General features: G+C 37.1%; 1 long non-coding RNA gene across 1 annotated transcript; it reads right to left on the bottom strand.

Moving 5' to 3' along the window:
• Positions 1-16,528: 16,528 nt before the first annotated feature.
• Positions 16,529-18,705, bottom strand: LOC145228752 (uncharacterized). Its single transcript, XR_013860261.1, has 2 exons — positions 17,861-18,705; positions 16,529-17,732 (listed from the first exon to the last, which is right to left on the bottom strand). It is a non-coding gene; the product is annotated as an uncharacterized LOC145228752 (long non-coding RNA).
• Positions 18,706-20,328: the final 1,623 nt, after the last annotated feature.

Here is a 20,328-nt window from a genome sequence, read left to right as displayed (position 1 = left end):
CAAGCTTTTGCACATTCAGATGGTAAACATTAGGATTTGTCACGCAATTTCAATTTGTTTCCATTGATTCTTATTAGCCTTTATTCTAACTTTAGTAAAGATTATCAGTAGTAAAGTGACACAATCCAATAATTAGATTCTTCGATTTTTGACAAAACTTAAGCCCCTTTGTAACCTATTTGTATCTTGTGTCGGATAAACAAATAAAAGGTTTCTGGAGTATTGTTAACAAGTTTACTCGCATTTGACGCCTTACTTTATTTTTTTTTCTAACCATTTAATAGGGTTTTCCATATTGGTCAAATATTCGCATTGAGTCCGTACCGTTGAGACGTTAAAGACATGATTTGAAAAGGGTACGAAACGTTGGCACGCGAGTATATTTTAAAACCAAAATTGGAACGGCGGTGTGTTCGAGTTGGACACACCTGCTTTAAGGTGTATTTTAAAACCTTATTGACAGCCAGTGTCAAATCTTTGTTAGGGAATCCTGTTACTTCAAACAAACTGTAGGGTCATTAGATGGCTATACTAGCCAATATGACATGTCTTGTCATCAGTTGCACTGATGATACCTTGACATAGCTCGCATCATTGTGCACTGTATACAGCAGTGGTTCTCAAACTTTTAAGTCTTGCGGCGCATTAAAGGAACTAAAATTTCTATCCGCGACAAACGTCGCAGGTAAACATAACAAAAGTTGTTTTAAGAATGATAATTTTCAACTTTATTGTAGTGGGTAAAGATGCTTTTCATTACCAACAAAATATATGAGCTAAATTTTGCCATGCACACAGAATTTCATCATCAAGTCTTAAACACCAGGGAATGCTTCCACGGTAAAAAAGCAAATCTTTCGCGACACACAGTTTGGAAATCACTAATCTACAGGCTCAGTTTTAAAAATCTTAATTTCAAGCCTCGGTAAATCACTTGGCGTTATAATTCTCACTCACTATGTTTTTTTCACAGTAGCCTACTGTTAGCTGTAACATTATTATTAACAAGATAACCTGAAAATTAAGTGGTTCTATATTTTGTAATATGTTAAAAAAACATTGTGTAGAAAGTACAGACACTTTAAAAGGTTTTTGATTTATTTTTCAGATCCCCTCTTAACACTTTGGACAGCTTGGTAGATCTTAGGAACATTTTAGAAAAGAGTTTTTTTGGATAAAGTAAACAAAAAATCACAAAAAATCCAAATTTTTTCCTTCCTCCTTATCCTCATCAACTTATAGAATATCACATGTCCTATTTTGGAAACTTTGACACAATGGATCATAAAACTTTTGCAATACACTAAAAATCCAGCTTGTTGGCTGGCTGAAACTTTCTGTCAGGCATTTAATGCACACACTTTGTAAAAGTTGAAGGTACTCAGATAAAGGAAGTAAGACCTCCAGACTTTTGCTCCATTGAAGAAATCAGTTAGCCCTGTTGTTGCATAGTGGGCAACTTGCTAACAATTTTGATTCCTTTTGTCAACTTATTTTTTATCTTGAACAAAACATCACCTTCTAAATACTCTATTGTGTTCAACCTCATGTTACTTATCATAGCATTTTGACTCATTTTTCTGCACCATTTTTAGTTTATGTGTTTAGCAATTGTTCGGCGTCTTGAATTCCCCTTCAAATAAACTTTTTGCTTCACAACACACTTTTGCATATTCTCTCATTAAAAAGGTCTGTTCTTCAAACTTTCTGTAATAATCATCGTCCGGTCATTTTTTTAAAATCTACCCTTTCTTGACAGTTTAAAATGAGTGTAACTTCGAAAAAAAATATGGTCTTCGGTTAAGCTTGACTTTTGGTCTGTCTAGAGTTCCTGTACGGGGTCAAAGTCGTTATACATTAGTTTATCAAAGATGCAGCCAGTATTGGAAAGTTTCATTTGCACCAGACTTTAATTTAATCAGCAATAAACTATATTTTAAGTAAAATCACAATGATGTAGCTTAAGCGGCTTTAACGCGTTTAAAGACGGAATAAAAAGATAAATCTTATATTAAATACTCCCAAACACCGACCAAACTAAGTAATATAACACAAGGTTGGTGCAGAAAACCGACCACACAAACTCAGTTTTGTCATTTTCCTGCTCTTAAAGCACCCAACGCAATGCAAGCATCCGACAAGCATGCAGTGTTAATAAGGCGTGACGGAAACAATAGCTGGACTACCATGTGAGTGCTAGTTAGCTCACTTTTAGTCAAACCCCTTAAAGTAACCGCTTAGCAACCTAGACGTGACGTAACGGCTAACGAAAACCGTCAGAAATTCGGAAATTCCGCTTGTGATTGACTGAAAAAGCCTTGTTGTTTGAATCCGGAAACATCACTGATTTAAACAATGAAACAATAATTCAATTACCTTACTGTATTGTCTATGTAAGGTTCGTTACTGCTTATTTATGTGCATATACCGAAACAAGATTTAAACATAAACTTCTAACTAAAAAGCACCATTAATTAGTATTAAGGTTAATATAGCAACTGATAGAGTTAAAGAGTGTCACATATTGACAACGACAGTTTGTTAGTGTTATACTGCAAGATAATACTGGGCAGACACATTTATATTTGCTTTGTAACTAAACCTTATGGTTCTGTTAAACCATGTACTGTCGTACCAACAAACTGACAGCTGTCATACGAACAAACTTAACCTTGAAACACTCAGGTACAAATCAAGCGCGCAAAACGCTGCTACATCATTACTAACTTGTTGTTATAAACTCGCTAAACATCAATTCAGTCTAACAGTCATGGTGTACTTGCAAAAATGAACATTTATAACGCGGTAAACCTATTTTTAAATTCCTGTTCATTAACTTAACCTCCAGTCTATAATATTGACAGCCTGCGAAATATGATGTTACTTTTTACCATTAGGATGTAACAACGTCCAACAAATGCACAACAAAAAGACGGTTTGCAAAACGGTTTGCAAAACATGGGCACAAGGCCGCCGTATTTGCTACAAATGTGCTTGAATACATATTTCAAAACCACTGTTTCGTACTTGTCACTGTGTAAGATTTGACTATTTCTAGCTTGACTATCTCATGTCATTTGCTTTTATACTATGACAAAATTGTGTGTTAATTTACAAATTGTAGAGCAAACAAGCAAACAAAAATATCGCTTAACAAAATAATAAGCAGAAACAAAGTTGACACAAAATGTGATAAAACCTGACATAGTTAACTAAAGCAGCTAAATTATTTTGTCTTGAATTTCTGAACCAACCCCAGCTAAGCGCCAAGCCACATTATTATTTGCCGCCGAATATAAAAGCGCCCTTGCCCGTCTGTAAAGTGTAAGTCTGTGTTACAAGACACGCTTCAATTCGCTTCAAAAGCCAGGATGTACCTCTGAAATACGACACCAGGGCTTTGAAGGTCGAAAATTTCCAACGCTGTATTTCTTTTCATTAACTTGAGCAAACTTTATTGAAAGCTTTCAGCTCTACTACTGCGCCATGCTTTCAACAAATTTAGCCTGGTAACACTCAAGGTGCAAATCTAGCGCACAAAACACTGGTAAATCATTAACTGTTTCGTTGCTGTTATAAACTCGCTAAACGAACAGAGTAATGTTTGTGTATACTTGGTACCGTTCAATGTTCGTCAAAAGCTCAGCTACAATGGCTCGGTTGTATGCTAAGCAAATACGGCCTCCACTATTGCCAAGTTTTTTTGCACAATGTGCAGGGCAAAATGTTCGCACAAAAGCACTCAAAAACAAAGTAACCGTTTAGCAACCTAGATATGTGGTAACGACAACCCGCGGAAATTCTGAAATTCCGCTTGTGATTGGCTGAAAAAGCCCTGTTGTTAGTATTGGGAAGCGTTTTTAAAATATGCCCTCGGTTGGGCACCACTGATTTAAACAATAAAACAATAAATTAATTACCTTACTGCATTGTCTATGTAAAATTCGTTCCTGGTTATTTTTATGTGCTTATACAGAAGCAACATTTAAACCTAAACTTCAAAATTATAAAGCAGGGTTAATTAGCTTCAACGTTAATATAAGTAGTAGGGAGATGGTCCGAAGATTCCCAAGTTCCGTGCAAGACATCCGGTTACCTTGACCTTGACCTTGAAGACGTCTTTAGACTTCCGCAGGAAGTCTTGGCTACGTCTTGGTTTCCGACTTCCTCATCTTGAAGACGTCTTGAAGATGCGGACTTCCCCATTCTTGAAGATGAGGACTTCCCCTCGAAGATGAGGACTTCCTTTTGAAGATGTTCCGAAGGAAGTCTTACCTTGGCGGAAGTTTTCAGGTGACGTTGCAGGTGTTATTGTTACGTGGAATTTCAAAGGAAGTATGTGTAAGACTTGCGCAAGACCTGTGTGACCTTGTTTAACCTTTCCGGTATCTGTGTTCAGGTGTTGTTGACCTTGAGACTTTTATTCTAGAGGGAATTGTGTGTGAATGCCTGTTTTCACACTTGTTTAGGTTTTGACGTAGTCAAATATATGTATTAATTTATTTGTTTGTTTGTTTGTTGTAAGAAAGCGGGTCATGACTTTCAAAACAACCGAGACAGTAAACCGTCAATAGTTTGCGTGCGTCATAGACTTTTTACGCTGCGTTTCTAGTGTCGACCGCCAGCTGTGGCGTTTCGCTGGATGAATGAAAAACGCGTCGTCCGCCAGCTGTGGAGTTTCGCCGGATGAGCGAACGCGCGTCGCGCTCGATTGCGTGTCGGATGAGCGGCGCGTCTCGTGCGCGGCGCTCGCGCGCGCGCGGCGTTTCGAATGCGTAATCCCGGTAGAGATTGTTTTTTCGTTTCGATCTTTTTTATTTCTCACACACACACGTAAGCACAATTAGAGTAGCTTTTGAAAAAGTTGTTGCACAAAGCGATCGTTTGCACGGTAATTAATCAAAAAATGTTATAATAAGTTTTATCGTGGCGCTGTGCACGGCTGTTTTGTGTCTGTTGGCGCCGAACCTATTAAAATTTTAATTGTGCGGATATGGCGCTCGATTTCACATTAAAACTCGAGCTGGCCGCATTTTGGGTGAAATAGGATACCTCGTTTCCTATGATCTCACTGATAAGCTGTTACTGAAGCCGTCATTGCGCATATGCTATTACAGTAGTCCTATTTATTTGTGTCAGTTTTTTCATTCAAACGATTCCACGTGTAAAATCACACACTTATATATCCGAGAAAAGAGAATACATATACACAATGAAATAACCCATGCAATGCAAAGACAAAATGAGCATACATTAAAGAAAACACAAAGAAAAAACAAACAAACAAACAAACAATTACCCTGACATCAAACTTTACAAGTGTAGCTTTAAATTTCCAGGGGATCAGTAGAAATACCATCTGATTTAATTTTTCGTTTGCAATACAAATAGGTTAGACCTTTTTTATATTGGTTATAAGTAAACATTTTTCCGTTTCTAAGCATAAAACCTTGATTGCAGACAGTAAAATACATTTGTGTTTTTAATACATTCAAATAATTTTGCCGTCGTAAGTCATTTTGACGTTTATTCACACCTTTACAACTGATCTTATCAAGGTCACTGTTCGAGCCAAAACAGTAATATGTTTTTGAACAAAGAGCGACAAGCCCTTGGCCTTCAAATTCACATTTTAAAATACCTGATCGTCTTTTATCCCAAAGAAATTGTTGTTCACAACAAGATTGCATAACCCATTTTAACCCACGGCGTTTGGCAAAAATAAAATCGTTGAAGTGTTTTGGACAAAAAGGCCGTTGAAACCATTTTTCTATGGAATGAAAATATTCGTCACGCAAATGCGGTCGAATAGACTGCTCCAAATTCAAGTTCAACGATACATAAATGCTGTCAGTGTCACAAAGTTGAAGTTCATAGTGTTTCCGGTCAATATAGTGATCAAGAAAATCATACACAAATCGTAATAAATGCATTTTGGCGTACGAGTAGACTGTGAAACCGATTTGGGCTGGGTATTTGAATACCAATTTTTTCTTTTTACTTACGACTTCATAAAATCCATTTTCCAAGTCCAATAAGTATTGAAAATGTTTACTTGAAATCAGTCGGGCTGCCCTCTTGGCGTCTACGTATTCTACATGTCGGTGTTTGGTTACATTCGTAATGGTGCGGCCATAGAACGAGTTCATTTTCAGTTTCGCTACATCGCTCAACGCTTTGTATTCTAACGAAACATCACCCAAACGCCGTTCTGCTACAAGTTTGTCGCCGAATTCTTTAAAGCATGCTAGCCCTTTATTGTTACAGCGAGAATTAATTGTTCCGCTTGGCTGATATAAGTTCTCCTTTATTCGTGACGTATTGAAATATTCATCCGCGACAGAGCATGTGCTTTGAATGCCACGTTTTTGTGAGTTGCGCTAGTTGCTAGGTTTGCAGTCAATTTAAGTGAATTTATCCTAATTTCTTGTGTCTATTTGTTTATAGTGAAACTGTAAATGTTAAGAGCAATAGCTAAAATGCTGAATTGTCAGTTGTGGAACCTCTAGCCGCGTGCTAGTAAAGCCCTGGTTACCCAACAGTTGGTATGTTTATGTTCTTACTTGATTTGTGTTTAACTTGTGTTAATGTGTATTTTAACAGTAACTTGACTTGTTATGAGTAATTGTAAGTAATTTTAATGTAAAATGTGACTGATTAACGTGGATTTAAGTAAGACCTGTGTGTACTGTTAAAACTGCTTATTGTGTGATGGTCGCTATGACGTCATACTGTATACGTATGGCTTATGTGAATTATTTGTGGTTACAGAAAAACCGTTGCCGTTGCTATTGACGTTGTCGTCTTGGTTTATTCGTCAGCTTGCCTTTTATCGCCAAAAAAGAACATTCGTTGCAAATGCAAGAGTGGGTCGTCTTGGAGGACAGGCTGTAGGACGGGCGCGTTTTACAAAAAGGGTTATCTAGTGTGACGAACGGCGCAGGGCCAGGCTGCGCACCTAGCGGTCGTTACACTTTATATTCAACAAATTGTGTTATTTCATTTATAATCAATCCCAATTTTAGATAGTAGCGCGCGAGTGGTGATGCAATTAATTGCTGTTCTCCTGTAAAACTGCTAATTAATTGTCGTTTAGGTTTCTTTAGCAGATGGTTCTGTTCAGCAAACGCACGCATGTGCACCCCAATATCGTCTCTTGAAACCGATATATTTTTAAATACCGGTGGAAACTGTGCAAATTTTTTACGTAAATGGTCCGGTATTGAAATGTCACATTTTATTAATCCAAATATCTTGTCATTTTTTATGTTTTCGATAAGCTGTTGCTCTGTCATTTCACCTTGATATTGATGTGAAAGTCGCAGGTTCTTTACAAAAGCCTTTACCGCAGGGTTAGATTCCAAGTAAATTTTCCAATTGCATTCCCAAGTATTAATCACCGTGTACCCCAGCGATTGAAAATATTCTGTCTTTTCCACTGTCGCAGCATAGAGTTGTTCTCTCGTCTTAGGTGGTGTTGAATTTGGGGGGTCAAGTTCACAAAGTAGGCAGCCATGCCAGCGACAGCATATTGAAATAAAAGATATAAAACAATTAACATCACAAATTAAAAAGGTTAAACGTGTAATGTAGGAGGTGGAACAAACTTACCTCTTGGCAATGTAAATATTGATCCGAAGTAATATTACAGCCGCTGATATGGCTGTAGAATGCAGCGTGCGGCGGGAGCTGTTTTTCAACTAGTTTGTCGAGTGATGTCATGTATTCGTAAGGGAAATAGCCCTTCTGCATAGTGGCACCGTATGCTTTGAGGTATGCGTCATAGTTTATATTTGGGGCCAGGAAATTTCTTATATCCATAAACTTTAAACTGTCTGTAATCAAACATAAAACAGTTCGTTGTTTTTTAACCACATCACAGCGTAGTTTACGTATGTGCAATATTTTGATTGAATCTGGTTTAATCAAATTCAAATCATATCGACCAGAATTGAAACCAAACACAGGCAGCTGTTTTAAATACTTGTTAAATTCTTGCAACAGCGTATACAAGGGGAGTTTTTCCATTTCTACTCTTTCAATAGATGCTTGTGTTTCCAATTGTAGTTCTATAGCCGATATAAGTTGCTCGTATTTTTGCAGCAGTATTTCATAGGCATGTGACGAAACCGCTATCAAATAATCTATCATTTTGGCCACCCAACTCATCGAATCACCTTGTGTCGCATCAAAATAAGGTGTTTCATATCCAGGAACATTGCTTGACACACAAAACGACAGCAACTTGTGTTGGGCAATAAATTCTGTCTTTTCTGTTCTCGGAGGAACCCCTGTAGAGCTCAAATAGCTCTCCAGGTCAAATGTGCTCCTAAATGAATAGAATTTATCAAAACCACTCAGATCAAAGCCCTCCATTTCCAATTTTTGAAAAATTAAATGATTATAGTGATAAACCCCGGCCGGGTAGATGCTTTTGGTAAGCATTGTACACTGGTTTTCGTGGCGTTTTACTCGACTAAATCTGTCAAAAGTCTTGCTACAGATTTTGCAAGCAAAGGTTCTTGTATAGCGGTTGAAGTCACTAATTAAACTAAAGTGGTTTTCGTACAAATTGAGGAAGCATTTCGGAAATTTTCCTTTCTTCAAAAGACAAATGGCGGATCGTTGAACAAGTCGTGCCACTATTTTCTCCTCTATTTGAACTAGTTCAAAAACTGTTACAGAAACCTCAAAGATTTGTTCTAATTTTTCCAAATCCGCAAGCTGTATGCCTTTAAAGTCGCACGGGCGCTCACAAGTCCAGCGCTTGTACAAATCCGATAAATCGTGCTCTCTTCCTTGGATGAAAAACCACTTTTGCAAACAGCGAAAGAAACAGAGATTATCTTCAAACACCGTTGTGATCACAAAGCATCGTATACACTGCTTTGGTGTCTATCAGGAACTTTGGAAGTGCGGCCACCCTAGCACCTATAGGGTTTTGTCCGTTTGGTTTGTAAACATAGTAAGTTATATTCGTAATTAGCTCTGCGGAATGTTTTGTGTCTTCGCGATTTTGGCTTCCAATTTCCAAGAGATCTAAATTGCGAACTAATTCGATAAATCTATCTATATCGTCAGTTGTGTTCAAGGAGAATGGCTCGTCCATCGCTGTGTAACCCGGATGAGCGTGAAAATATCGAAATTGGTTAGTTTCTTGATTTCGTAAAATAACACCCACACTTAACGAAATCTTGGCTTGATATGGAAAGTTTTGAAGTAGATACCTTCGCAACTCTTGTAAGTGTCCATGTCGTCATAAGTAAAGTTATAAACATCATGGATAGGCTGGCCAACTGCATGGTGCGTACGTATTGAAGGCCAATGTCTATTATAATAAGCTTGCATTTCAGCATCTAAAAAGCTGGGCGGGTTGTTCGCACCCGGTACAATCACTTGGGGTTCGTTAGGTGCTATTATGGGTATTTGTGGGTTTTGGACAGACATACCTTCACCATGCTAAATTCGGCAATGAGACTCTAAGGCATTCAGCTGTTGAAAGCGTGCCGCACAAGTCCTGCAGGTAAAGTTTCGTGGGCCTTGACAATGAACCGAATGACGCCGTGCAGAAAATGTGGTTTTGAAAATACCGCCGCATAAATGACATTCACCTCTGGTGTGGAGTTCATGATGTCTTAAATGACAGTTTAAGGCACTTTCGTTAAAAAACTCACGAAAACACAGTTGACAAAAATAGTTTGGCATTTTCCTAAAACCTGAAAAAACACAACAAAAAGAGATTATTAAACACAAAAACATGAACACACACACACACAAGTCTGAAAAGTCTGTTTTCACAACAAAAAGACAAAATACATAAACAGATTGGTTTATTACTAACAAACCTCGCTCATAAACAACTGTCTTTTTCAGCAAACAAAAACCCACACAAACAGGACGCCCTTTACAAATTGTAAAATGTCTTTTTAATTTTCTGACCAATTTCGTTTAAGACCTGTTCATCATCCTCATCATCATTAGAAGATTGCGTTTGGGCATAGTAAGAATTGATCATAAAATCTATTGACGGTTCATCAGCGCTGTCATAAATCAAACCACCCATACTAGTCTGCTGTGTCTGTCTAAATTCAGCGTGCTGTAAACGCGTGACGGGGCTTCGTTTAATCTTGGTGTTTGCTGGTGAAGGAACTGAACTTGAATCGCTCAAGCTTTCAATTCCACTTAACTCACTATTGTTGCACATATCTAGAACGCGTTGCTGTTCATTACAACGGCGGGTGAATTGACAAAGCATTTCAGAATGTACTGCCCAATGTTTAGATCTTGTTCGTGGACTTCGTTTCGGTATGAATTTTTACTTCGCAAACTTTTGCTACAACAGGCTTTCTGAAAATCCCGTTTTTCCTGTACAGCATCGAAACATAGTTTCCGTGCAGCGTGGGGTTTAACCACCGTAAAGAAATCACTTTGTTCATCACTATCAAAAACGTGAGCCCTTAACTTTGCTTCCAAATTCATTTTGAATGGTTTAAACCCTGGAGAAGGAGTTTCACAATCGTCGTCATCTGAATCGCTAACAAGGTCTTCAAAGCGCACAGGGCTGTTTTTAGGCGTATTTCCCGGAAAAGTCATGTCATCAGAAACCTTAGGTCTGTCAAAGAACGGGTCCACTTTACGTCTGCTGACAAAATTTAACATTTCAGCTGAATTGTCAGGCAATAAGCTTTGGTCATCGCTGTCATACGAAGCAGGGCTGATACAGCTTTCTGAAATCTGACTCGATCCTACGTTTGTGGTATCACTTTCAGGCAACAAAGCTCCATCAGAAATAAATGTCACATCAGAGTCAAGCGACGCGTTGGAGAGGCTGTCACTCACACTGTCGTTTAGTGGTAAAAGAAATTCACCTGTTGATTCGTCTCTTATTATAACCATTCTTTTTGTTACTTCAATCTTGTTTAGAAGACGTTTGTAAACAAAAAACTAGTTTTTTCAAAAATAGATAAACGTTCAGGGGCGGCTCGTGCTAGGGGGTGCTGCGGAGCTGCAGCACCCCCTAGATATTTTTACTTAATAAACCTACCATAAGATTACAAATAACTTTCATTATTTTTATTTTTTTATTCCTTATCAATATATAATAAGCATAATTTCCGCCCTAATCACCTTTTTTTTCATTAAAAAAATTTTTTTTTTGGAAACACTAATGTATATCTATGCTGGAACTGCAGCTCCAGTTTTTTGACGTTTCGTGACGTTTCATGACGTTTTGCGGTTCTGCGCATGCGCACTTTGAAAAGCTACATGCTGGGCGAAATAGGAGCCAGGGTGCTGCGGCTCGCGCAGCTCCACCAATCACGTAGCGTGTGACCTGGTCACCCGGAAGTAGTTGTCTGTTCCGCGTTTATTGTGTGCCAAAGCATACCACGTGTACCATCAGGTTCGACAATGAGTACAGTACGACAGTTATTCTTTTTTAATCATTTTTACAGTTTTTGATTGAAAGGTTAATCATGGCTTTTCAAGATTCTAATTCGGTGACTGTAAGTGAGCTTCAGCAACTTAAGATTTCGCAGTTATCAAGTGCTGAAAAGGTAAGTATAAAGAAAAAAGGGCGTCCAACGCCTGATATTCAACTTTGTCAGCCAGGAATGAGCCACAACAAGAAATATATACGCAGTTTTAATTCTGAATGGTATCAAAAGAAAAAATGGCTTTGTGGTTGTGAAGTTAAAAATGCACTGTTCTGTTTTCCATGTTTGCTGTTTGGAGGTGATGAAAAATGCTGGACAAAAGATGGTTTTACAAATGTAGCCAAAATAGTTGAGAAAGCAGAAAAACATGAGAAGTCAAAGAAGCATGTGGACAATGATGTTTCACTTTCACTTTTGGGAACTGTAAATATTAAGGAAAAACTTAGTGAGGCGTATATAGACTGTCAATTATTGAACACAACAAAAAAGTGGAAAAAAATCGTGAAATTTTGTCCAAAATAATAGACTGCATTTTGTTCTGTGGAAACTTTGAAACTCCCTTACGTGGACATGATGAAAAAGATGAGTATTGATATAATGGACATGTACTCTAAACAGTAGCTGCTAAATTGCTTCACAGGAAGTGTGTCTTAAGAATGAACATTCTACAGACAAGATAGTAGTGACCACCAAGCACATCCTATTGTTGACAAAGAAATACTAGTTACTGAAATGAAAATGTTTCTGTAGATCTGATGTTCATGATTACTTTGAAAATAATCTAGATGATGTTTTGACAAGTGAAATTACTAGGATGAAAAATCCTTTTTGCTGTTTACATGAGTCTTTCAAAGGCAAAACAGTTTGGATGCAAACCTTTGTTAGGAACACCATTATTTCCAAAAGACTTGCACCTGCAGCGCTAGTACTACTCAATAGAAAAACAGTTTCTTAGTTGTCATTTGGAATCAAGGAAGACGCTATCAATTATGATGCCCAAACTATAACTTTATGATTCATTTTGGTTGTAAAAAGGAAGCACAAAGTTTAATAATATGGTTTAAATTTAAGTGAGAGTGTTGTAAATTTTAAAGCTTCAAGGAGTTTTGCACTTAAAAAAAGCAATTATATATAACCTATTTGCCAGCAAATAAAGCAACAATTATAGCAGTTAAAAATCTGAAAGACAAATAATAGTCTGTACACAAAAATTCAAAAAAAGATGTTAAAATAAACAAGTTCTGACACAAATGTAAAGTGGTTGTTAAATTTGTCAGTTATGATACCAATAAACAGCTGTATGGCTAGTTTTTTGTGTGACAATTATAATCTGTGAAGGTCATATAATATGTTGAAAACGCTGACTGTGACCATAAGGTAACTTAAATGAAATATGACCATTTTTTTAAATGTTGTCGAACTGAAATACTTCGACCTTTTTCGAATCATTACTTTTTTTTCTATATTCTTGTTGTGTTTTACCGTATTTACAACCGCTTAGTTTCGAGTCTGTGTCACGTGTGTTTTTGTTCCACATTATTACTGCATGTTATGGTGTTTAGGCTAAACAGTTTAGCCGTCGCTGTGCAAGTAAACAAAATACACAAATGATGCCGTCTGCTATTTACACTCGTGTACATTATTGCGTAACAAAAATTACGTCACAATGGAGTTTCTAATTAAGATTTGTATTACTTGTTTTTCTACACAAAACAATGGCTAGAAAACTATAAATGTAGGTTTTCTATATATTGCCAACTTATATATGTTCAATAAAGGCTAAAATTTTGAGCAGCACCCCCACAAATTTTAGGCACGAGCCGCCACTGTAAACGTTATAGCTCATTTACAGCAGCAGCAATGGTGAATAAGATCACGTGACGTTAAGTCGTATGGTTAGTTTAACGCAAATACGTGTCTGTTTTTTTCCAAGCAAAATAATTACATAGATCGATTCTTCTAAACGGAAAACCGGTCGAGTATAGCTCATACCATCATCTTAATTGATAACCTATTTCACGGATGTGGTGCAATGAAACAGAGACAGTCAGTAAGCAGCTGTTCAGGAAATGATGCCATCCATCTGTGCCCAGGCAGGTTTAAACCTGCCCCAAATATAGGTATAAAACCGCCGCGATTTAGGTGTTGAAACGTGCATTTGAAACAAACACCATGGATTCCGCCAAAGCTGTATTTGCCGAATTGAACTTAAACCGTGAAAGACAAGGTAAGAGTGTATGTTTGTTTGGTTGATTAAATTATGCCACGTTTAATTTCTTGTTTTATTGCAGATAGTGAGCTTCGGTTGGCCACATTGCACGTCCGCCTATCAAGAAATTTATTTTTTGATTACGACCAATTGAAAAATTTGGCGGCATATATTTTCAAAGAAATGTCCTATTTAATAGCGTTTCCTAGATGTACCGACAATTTTTTTCGAGTGCAAATAATCTATATTTTAGGATCGAGCAGTCAAACGACGGTTTATGGACGTATATCCAGGAATTGAAAAAAGAATGCCTCGATTACGGAGCAGAATTAATTTTCAAGGAACGCGTTTTATATTCGCCTATAGCGTATTTGAAACCAATAGCCTTAAACACCGCATCTTATGAAACCAGTAAATCTTTAACAAGTGATTTGCAGGACATAGAAAAATTATTTCACGATGCCCTTAAAAAAGAAGGCGACTTTGCCGCAGATAAAAAGACCTCACAAGTGTGTAAATAAATCACTTTTGAAAATGCAGTTTACACATCCGAGCAGTATCATTGTAAGTGGCCCGTCACAAAGTGGTAAAAGTTTTTTCACTCGAAATGTTATTCGTCACCTAAAAGAATTTTTTTGTCCAATTCCAAAGCGTGTTTTTTGGTTTTACGGTGAATTTCAGAACTGGTTTCGTACTTTCCCTGATGTAGTATTTCATGAGGGGCTTACTGAAATAAAGAATTTAACTGAAAATTCTCTGTGTGTCATTGACGATTTACTGCTGGAAACAGATGAAACAGTGACTAATTTATTTACGAAGGGCTGTCATCATAAAAATTTGTTTGTTATTTATTTAGTTCAAAATATTTTTCACTGTGGACGCGAACAGAGAACCATTTCGTTAAACCCACACTATTTAATTCTGTTTAAGAATCTTTGAGATAAATCACAGATTGATCATTTAGCCCGACAAATGTACCCCGGTAATTCAAAAGTCCTTGTGGAATCGTTTATTGATGCTACAACGCGCGCTTATGGGTATTTGTTAATTGATTTGAAGCAGGAAACGGACGAAACTTTACGATTACGTACAGGAGTTTTTCCTGGTGATAAATTGTTTGTGTATGTACCTCGGGTTTAAATTGAAATACACCTGTGATATTGATTCATTTAGAATCATGCCGTCGGACTTGTTGACAAGAAATCACGCTGTGTTGCAGGCGTTGGAAAAGAGTTCCCCGAGAATTAGGAAACTGATTTTAAACGGTGCCGACAAAGATCTTCTAAATTGTATAGCCGAGTGTTGTTCAAACGTTCTCAAGGGTAACGTACCGTTAGCATATTTCCAAAATGTAATCTATTTCGCATATGGGGCTTTTTTAACCAATCACAGGTATCGTTTTCACCGCCGCTTCGTCAGTCCAAACCAATCAGAGAACACTTTGCCTTTGACCAATCACAGGACACGATGCGTGACAACCATGCAATCAACTTATTTTAAATTTTAAGTTCCGTTTCGCAGGTGTAGCTTTTTCATTAGCATTGCTTAGAGTTATGCCAGTTTAAGCATATGTATGTAGTTTTAATGGTAATAGCATTGTTTATAGTGATGCCAGTGTAAGCGTACTATGCGTGTAGTTTTAATAGTAATTAAATTAAAAAAAACTGAACTTTAGTTGTTGTGTAGGCAAAACCATAGACCTTTAAAGTTGCAGCTAAAACTCAAAAAATAGAAGCACAACATTTCGTAGAAGCACTTGCTGGATTGGTAGTAACAAAAGAAAGAACCGAAATGTTTTTTGGAGGAAAAAACTTCAGCAGAAGAATAGTCAAATTGGCTTGGATAGAGTGGACAGTCTTTCTGCAGATGTGAAATCTCTGATACAAGCTGGAATTCCAAGTTGTCTTTGTACCAGCAAAAATTTATCCAAATTTGACCTTGAATTTTTGTCAAAAAATTGGTTTGGTCAACCAATCTGACGACTGGGGGTTGGTCCAAATTTTGACCGTGTATCAAGCCAAATTGGGGACAGCTATGTCAATGAAGTTAATTATTTGAGCCCTAATTTATACCGATTTAATTTCCAATAAATGTGTATCAAACATTTTCTAGTCCTAAAAAAACCAGTGCAATTAAATTCAACACTCTATGCCTTGTATCTATAAATGTTTAAGTCAAACTTAACACCGAGGCAACTTAACAAATGCAATCAAATAGGACCAAGTTGCTTGTAGCAGATAAAGAAGTGCAGTTGCCAACAACCACTCTTATCCAAAGCACACTATTTCAGGATTGAGTGCTGTATCATTGTAGGACATTTATTGTTGCCGCATGGAAGTATGCTTAAGCCTCAGCATTTTCGACGATGTTTGTGTCATTATTAATTTGATCATGAACATATCATAACTCAATAGAACAATCTTCACAAGAGATTGTATATATTTATGTATATTTTCTGAAAAAAAGAACCTCTACATTGCCAAAACTATCAAACTTCGGAAAGGATAGACTACAGAAAAAGTCTGGCTGACCTGACACAAGCATTTCAAAATTTATGTGTAATGTATAATTGGGGTCTTAAAAAAGTTATTTCAGATTGACGCAGTGCATTCCAGTGTGTCAGATTGACACAGTGCAATCCAAAAATGTTTTAATGTGTATGTATTGTCTCAAAAGATTATGAAAAGTATTGTTACATTTTAAAGATCTGTTAACTTGTGAAACTAATATGTGCAACTTGTTTCATATTGGTGATAAAATGTGATTAATGTTTGTTTAATAAAAATGAAATGGTTTTGGATATTTGTGGAAAGAAAAGACAACAAATTAAAATTGACTGCTTGCTTATGGTTAAACACTATGCCTGCCTTTTTTAAAGTCATCATTATGCTTGCCATTTTCCAGTTTATTAATTACACATATACGACCACAAGACTCACGAAGGCAGTGCAATTCGGGAGGCTTATACAGGACACTTTAACGGATACACTGCAGAAAATGAAAAATTTGGTGTACTAGGTAAATTGGTAGTAAACAAAAAGGTTTTTCAGGCCTAAATTTTTTTAATGACAACAAGGTCAAGGCAACCAGTAGTTTTGACACCAATATAAACAACACTAGTTTTTGACAAGGATATTAATGTGAGGTTTCCAACATGTTTATACAATCATACTATACCAAAATCTAAAATAGAATGATGGTATTTCATTTTATTATTTCCAACTATTGACCACGAAAGCTTTCGTTTACACATTTTAAATATCTTTTACAGAACCTCAGGATTTGATACATGTGTTTTGCCCCACCATAACTTAAATGAGTGCTTTTTGGAAGGAGGTGCATAGGAAATTATTGTTCTGTACTTGCCAAAAACAATTTTAGGACAGATTGGAGAGGTCAACAAATCAACTGACATGGGCCTATATGCTATTAAAAAAAAATAGCACCCACAAACACTTGGTTACAAGAAAATAACACAGCATTTGAACTGGGTATTTGTATAATCCAAAGGTTGTTAACAACAAAAGATGTCAACTCATTACAGAATTGATAGTACACTGCAAAAAATAATGGCTCACTATTGAGCCATAAGGACCAACCTTTAACTGTACTGACTCATTTTTCCCTTATTTTTTGACTGGAAATGAGCCGAAACCATTTTTAATTTTCAGCCAACAAACTTTTAGTGTGAAAGTAGAAACATGGCTCATTACAAGCCGATACTGGATTGATATAAGCCATGTTTAAAAAGATTTTTAAAATGGGCCATTCCAAACCATTTTTGGCTTGAATTCAGCCTTTTTTATTTTTTGGCTTCATAGCTAGCTAATTTTTTTTGCAGTGTAAGATTATACTGCTGATCACTGTAAACATTTTGGAAGTTTAAGCAGTATGTTGATTTCAGATATTTATGTCATTTAAAGTATGGTAAGTGATGGTGATTATAGGTCTCTATAGCCATACAGCCTTTTAAAAGTAGCTTTAAATATAAAAGACCAGCCCTCATTGTTGCCATTACATGCAAGCATTGCATTTTAGTAAACATGAACACTTCTATCTTGCTGCTTGCTTTCACGATGCGATGGTATCTAAAACAAAATTGCATATATTTCTCTGAAAGTAGCCTGTGTGCTGCTGTGCATAATATCAGTAATTTTACAAAGAGAAAAATATAATCTATCTAGTTTATTGCAATACATTATATACTGGTCATTACCTGCACTTTTGTACTGAATGCTTCCATTTTCGCCATATTTTCAAAATAAAATATTATTTTGACTTGAAAAAGCAGTGACGACCTTACAACATCAAAAATACGCAAAGTAAACCACTACGCAACGGCCTACGTGACGTAACGAAAGTCCGCAAAAATCCGTCCCTCTGATTGGTTAAAAAAGCCCCATATGCGAAATAGATTACATTTTGGAAATATGCGTACCGTTAACAGCCGTAGAAAAACGTAAATTGAAACCATACAAAAACAAAATTCGTTGTCTGGCAAGCAAACGAACCAGTTTTGCGCAAAAGAAAAAACTGATTAATCAAAAGGGTGGGTTTCTTTCTGCGCTTTTAGGCCCACTAATAGGCACTGTGCTTCCGACAATAATTGGCGGCGTGACAAAACGGAAATTGATCCTTATGGATCCTCGAATGGTTCCACCTTTGGATACTGCTCCAACAACAAAAGTTTTATCGCGTCTTGATAAGGAAATGGAAAATATTTTAAAACAAACTGACTTGAATGATCACGAAAAAATATCGCGATACCAGGAAGTTCTTGAACGATACTTACAATACCATAAGAAAATACAGCAACCGACAGATAGGGTACCTGCAAGCGTACCGAATCATACCCTAGAAAACAACCAACAACAACAACAACAGCAACAAACCGAAGAACTGGTGATCGCCACAACACCTAAAACATTACAGAAAAAGGCTCGCGTTTTGTTGGATGAGCTGAAGCGTAGTTCACATATAAAGTGGAATGACAGAAACCAGCTTGTTTACAAAGATCGTGTCGTTCCCGAAACAAACATTGTTGACCTCGTTCAGGACGTTTTGCGTAAAAGAAAAAAATTCTCTCCCCATGGTTGGCAAACGTTTGACAATGCTTTGAAAGAACTAAATTTACCTTTGGATCTAGTTGGAAACAGAGAACGCTGGCGTTTTATGCACTCAAATTCACCAGAGTGGAAAGCCTACTGAAATGGAACAGACCTTGCAAAATACATATGCCATACCAAAAAATCCAAGCAGTTTGGGTGGTTTAGCCGCTCTGCAACGATATAGTAAAATTAAAAACAAATCGCAAAGTGATTGTATCTGGAATAGGTTCTTTGTGCCAAGCCGATCTTATAGATGTAGGCGCTTTGACGAAGTACAATGATAATGTGAAATTTTTGCTTACTTGTATAGACGTTTTCTCGAAATTTGCCTTTGTCGAGCCTATTAAAAACAAAACATCGAAGTCAATGATTGAGGTATTTTCCATTATTTTGCAAGAAAATAAACCCTTGTATCTGCAAGCAGACGACGGTTTGGAATTCAAATCAAAAGCTTTTCAAACGCTGCTTAAAGATAACGAAATTGAATTCTATACGACAAGCAATCAGGAAACCAAAGCTTCCGTTGTTGAACGATTTAACAGAACTTTTAAAAATAAAATATTTCGTTTCATGACATTGCGCAATACCTAGCGCTATGTTGACGCCGCTGTTAGCGACTATTGCAACCGACGGAGTGAATTATACTAAAACTATACATCGACACTATCAAAAATTGCGTTATTTAAAAATGCAAAGAACGATATTTGATTCGCTGACAATCGATATTAGAGACTCCACTGGGAAATCAGTACCATTTGAGAATGGCACCGTTGTGGTTAACGTGCATTTGCGTCCAATAAAACAGACATGAACTTTGAAACGATGTCAAACTGTCCTTATCAGTCGTACTACATGAATCAAGCCGGCTCGGGATTTCCAGTTTTTCAAGGGAGCGCAAATCAGAGGGGTCACGGTTTGGGTAATGTTTTGGCTGGTCTCGCTAGGTCTGTTGTTCCTTTGCTTAAAAGCGGAGCAAAAACCGTCGGACGCCAGTTACTGAAGTCCGGTGTTAATTTTGCCAGTGACGTCATAGGTGGTGCAAATCCAAAAACTGCAGCTGTGCAACGAAGCAAGGAGGCGGGGAAAAACGTTTTTGGTATATTTACACAAAATCTTCGAAAACCAAGGAAACGCACAAGAGCAAAAACGACTGCGTCGAAAAAGAATAAAACAGACAATACCACAGGTCGACGAATCAGTCCAACGTCCGGCAAAGAGAACGAAACGTGACGACATTTTCAGTTAGATCGGTTATGTCGTGTCACCCTAAATCTCAAGAGGGAATAAAAAGCGAACTAGACTTATTTTGTGTGCCAGCGTTTCAAAACAGTTGTCAAGACGGTTATTTTACCGAATATCTACCGATAAGTACCATCGGTCAAACGTCGCCAATCGAATTCCACATTACAGCGGCCAGTGACGAATATATCGACTTGTTCCATACGTACTTTCAAATAAGGTTAAAGGTAACCAAAGCCGATGGAAGCGATTTGGACGCCGGCGCTGAGGTGTCTACGATTAATTCTTTCGCAAACAGCATATTTTCTCAATTGGATCTTTCGGTCAACGATAAGTT

The sequence above is a fragment of the Phallusia mammillata genome, chromosome 5, assembly GCF_965637545.1.
Source record: "Phallusia mammillata chromosome 5, kaPhaMamm4.hap1.1, whole genome shotgun sequence".
NCBI classification, from domain to species: domain Eukaryota; kingdom Metazoa; phylum Chordata; class Ascidiacea; order Phlebobranchia; family Ascidiidae; genus Phallusia; species Phallusia mammillata.
This window is presented reverse-complemented; position numbering and strand designations above follow the sequence as displayed.